This window comes from Poromitra crassiceps, assembly GCF_964638095.1.
Source record: "Poromitra crassiceps genome assembly, chromosome: 6".
Lineage (NCBI taxonomy): Eukaryota > Metazoa > Chordata > Actinopteri > Beryciformes > Melamphaidae > Poromitra > Poromitra crassiceps.
The window spans coordinates 7,026,142-7,031,021 of NC_139627.1; positions in this window are offsets into that span (position 1 = coordinate 7,026,142).

A 4,880-nucleotide genomic window follows, 5' to 3' on the forward strand; every position below is an offset into this window, starting at 1 on the left:
CCTCATACAACCCCACATCAACAAATCCAAACTATCCCTTTAAGAGGTGACTTGCATCTAGAATTGTCATTTTACTCGCTTGCTGCTGCTCTGTGGATTACATATGCCGAATTGAAGAGTGGCACCTGGTAATCCATTTTATGTACCTCTGTATAATCAAGAAACGTTAATACTGTGTAGATGTTTTTCATAGCAAGACAACGGAGATGCACGTATGGGGTGTTGCTGTAGCAGATCAGCAGAGGCAGACAGCAGTTTGTTCACCAAGCTTTCCATCATGTTTTCCTCATGGATGTTTTCTCTTTACTTCACATTTATTCAGAGATTAATTTCCCTCGTTTGAGGGTTTGACTGGCATCTGGTGCTGTTTTAAGGGTTAGGGTTCTAACCCTTAAAACAGGGTTAGGGTTCTAACCCTAACCCTGTTTGAATCATGTCAACTGGTTGTGCCTCTTCTTCACCAACTCCTAACATTCACATAAGAGTAGGCTAGTCTAGTGGATGAAAACGCATCATTTCTCATTTTCTTTTGCAGACTTTCTGAAAACTCGGTTAAAATTTGCAATACATTTGGATGGAAACCCAACTACTGTGATGACCCTCCCACTCTCCTGGCTCTGTATCTTGCAGGAGCCTGGTGGGTGGGGTCGTTAGGCTGATGGAGTGCACCTGGGCCCCTTGGTGGGCTTTAAAAGCCAGCTGACCATCAGTGGTGCTCTCTCTCCTCACCTGTGCACACCTTTTGTTTTAGACACCTGTCTCGGTCCTGTGTGACTTTCTGAGAGAAGGAGCGGAAGAGGGGGACAGACTGTCCCACAGCGACTCAAACGCCCACACGTTCCTCTTAAAGGTGCCGAGCACTGGGCTTAGGGAGGCATCAAGGATAGGCAAAGCAAAGTTTCTTCCAACAATGTTGGTGCTTCACCTGATGCTTGTTTAGTGGTTCTTCCCTGCCTCCTGGTCTGGGTGTCTGGGCACAACTCTAATCCGGCTTCCGCACAGACACGGACGAATGTGTCTGTAGCTCTTTCTTTAACCAGTCAGGTCCCACATGGCACCAGTTCACATGGCAGGAGCTCCTCATGGTGAGTGATACTGCAGCTCAGGATCTCTTCATGGTGAGTGATACTGCAGCTCCAGCTCGTTCGAACCCTTTCGTTCTCCAAAGTTTCTTTCTCCATTATGGGCCCCATGTTCTCTCCTTTGTCTTCATTTGTGACTCTGCTTAGTTCATCTTCCAAACATTCAGTCTTGCACTGGAGGATCTGAATTTGTTCACTCAGGCCCATTACAGAGAACATACTTTTGAGAATGAAATGTTGGGGAGAAACTAAAGCACTCACCAGAAAAGTGTCAAACAATGGAACAAAAGGTGTGCATAGGTGAGGAGCAACACTGATGGGTCACACCAGGTGCACTCCATCAGCCTCGATGACGACTCCACCTGCAGCTTGGCTGAGTCCAGGCTAGCAGGTTTTGCTGCTCCACTGTTCTGAGCAGATTCTTGGATTCCCCTCATCCTCGGAGATGGCCGGCTCTGAACACTATTCTCTCACCTGGACAGAGCACTCCAACACAATTCTCTGAGCTCATCCACTTCATGCCAGCCTCCATAAGTGAGGTATCGCTCCTAGCATATGTTCAGAGGAACAGTTTTTTTTCTTCTATTTTCTGTTGTGTAAATGTATGTATATTTAGTGTGAATTTAGAAACCTTTTATCTTTTTAAAGAATTGATATTGAGGGTTAGGTTTGTTGCAGGAAAGTTGAAGCCAGACTCTAGAGGGCAACATGGAGTAAAATGACCTGCTTTGACAAGCAACAGAAGACCATGAAACACAGGTAAAATGCATACAACACTTTTTTTACTTGGACTATCTCATAGCAGTAATGAATAAAATAAGCAATTTACATTGTGTATAAGGATTTTCCAGCGTATTTCAATGTGTCTCGTCAGGATTTGAAGAAGGAAGAGGCGACTGAAATGAAGACCTGGAAGGTAAATGTTGCGTCTTTGAGGAGAAAGGGAGTCCACCCACAGATTCAGAGCTAAGCCTGTGAGATGCTGTATTTATAATGGTGACCTATATAAGGTCTTGCTTGTTGATTATCCATTGTGGTGATCGTCTTCTCCATTTGCAGGAGAGGATACCTGAGCAGCAACCTGCCCTCCCAACTGGATACGACCCTGGATCGTCTGCCACTTAGGTCTTCTGTCAAAAATGTGTTTACACATGGGACACTGGCATGGGGCATTCACATCCCAGTGCTGAGTGGTGCAGTTTTTGCCAAGTTGTGTCCACATGGTGTGGAGACTGGATCAGTGAACACGTGTATCCAGACAAGTTGTGTCCACATGGTGTGGAGACTGGATCAGTGAACACGTGTATCCAGACAGATGTGTCCACATGGTGTGGAGACTGGATCAGTGAACACGTGTATCCAGACAAGTTGTGTCCACATGGTGTGGAGACTGGATCAGTGAACACGTGTATCCAGACAGATGTGTCCACATGGTGTGGAGACTGGATCAGTGAACACGTGTATCCAGACAGATGTGTCCACATGGTGTGGAGACTGGATCAGTGAACACGTGTATCCAGACAAGTTGTGTCCACATGGTGTGGAGACTGGATCAGTGAACACGTGTATCCAGACAAGTTGTGTCCACATGGTGTGGAGACTGGATCAGTGAACACGTGTATCCAGACAAGTTGTGTCCACATGGTGTGGAGACTGGATCAGTGAACACGTGTATCCAGACAAGTTGTGTCCACATGGTGTGGAGACTGGATCAGTGAACACGTGTATCCAGACAAGTTGTGTCCACATGGTGTGGAGACTGGATCAGTGAACACGTGTATCCAGACAAGTTGTGTCCACATGGTGTGGAGACTGGATCAGTGAACACGTGTATCCAGACAAGTTGTGTCCACATGGTGTGGAGACTGGATCAGTGAACACGTGTATCCAGACAGATGTGTCCACATGGTGTGGAGACTGGATCAGTGAACACGTGTATCCAGACAGATGGGACATTGAAACTGCTCTTCAGATAGGAGGTCTTTTGGAGGTCTTTTGTTTGTTCTGATACTAATTGCCTTATTTCATCCATGTGATAACTCTTGCTTGTTTCCTTCATTTATACCTGTGCTTGTACATCTGTATGACCCATATAACAAAAAAACTTGGAAAAGTAACGGTGTGTGAGGATCTGTTTGCTTGGGATAACTCATTGGGTTATTGGGGGAAATTGAAGCTAGGGTTTGGATACATTATAATGGGATAAGGCTTATGGCTTTTATTCTGTAAGGTTGTTAAATTTGTAGCTCACAAAGGTTGACAAGCAGAACTAGTGTAGTTTTTTTCACACTTCACTTTACCCTTAACCTTTGGAAAATCAAAGGGGTGCATCTCATTTAATCTTTGGAGTACAAAGATAATTTCGGTATCACCAGAAAACTTACATTCTCCCAATAGTGTATAAAACTCAGATCTAGAGCAGGTCACATATAGCAACATTCAAAAAACCGTTTATCAACAAACATGGCAGCACATTCCTGTATTACAAATATTGGTGGTTCTATTACAGTACAGGATGGCTGTTTTTGGGTTAAAATGAACAGCAACAGCCACAAAGCTGATGTGACATTCCTCTTCGTCAAACTGGATTGTTTAGGACCTCCTTGTGCAACTTTCCAGTGACGAAGACACTCGGTAATTAAGAGTCTGGAGTAACTTACAGTTTTACGTTAAAGGTAGCCACTTTTGTTTGGAGTCAAATTGACCCAGCAATTTAAACCTAAACCCATTAGTGATGCCCCATTTTATACTTCAACATCAGCAAGTAACACAGCAGTTAGCCAATAATGGAAAAACACCAATAAAAAGTAAAGTAGTCACCAAATAGGCTTTTATAGGTGTGACAGAACAGAAGGGAGAAGTGTGTGTGTGTTGTATTGGGGAGCTAAAGCATGGGAACATTTTTGAAAGATCAAAAAATAGCATGGAGGGGCGTGCAGGTGGTAGAGCGCCTACCACAAAGGCTTAGTCCTTCATACGGCCAACCTGGGTTCCAATCTGACCCGTGGTCCTTTGCCACATGTCATCCCCTCTCTCTCTCTCTCTCTCTTTTCTATTTCCTGTCTGCCCACTGTCCTAAAGGCAAAATGCCAAAAATCATCTAAAAAAAAAAGAGCATGGGCTGTGTCAAATTGACTCCGAACATACAGTAGTAGGAGGGTTAAAGTTGGACTGTCCACAGCACCCAGATATTAGGCTACATTATGATATTAAAACAGCAAGTGGAAAAAGGTGTAGTTGATTGATATCTTGGTCACACAGTCTTTGTCTTTGTCTTTATTTAAGATCCCCATTAGCTACAGCAGAGCTGCAGCTATTCTTCCTGGGGTCAAACAACTTGCATAGTTTCAAGACATCAAACAATTTGCATAGTTTCAATCACATACAAAATTTACATTCTGTGTAAAAAATACATTCTGTACAAACGGTACAGTTTTGGATATTACATACATACATACTGTACCTTTCGAGGTATTGCATACATCAGAAATACTTACATATCATTACAGATGTGTAGAATATACATAAACTACATCACATATTATGTGTATATACCATTACCATATCTTATATATATAATTATACATATAACTATTACCATCACCATATATATTATATATTATCACAGTAGTAAGTGCTGTTTTACCAATAATTTAAAATGTTTTTTGCTTTTCTTTTGTGTAATATATGTGGGAAGGGTGTTCCATTCCTGCATACCTCTAAACATGACAGTTCTTTTCATCGCATTTGTTCTAACTACTGGAAGTGTAAAACCTCCTGCAGTAGCATGTCTAGTTG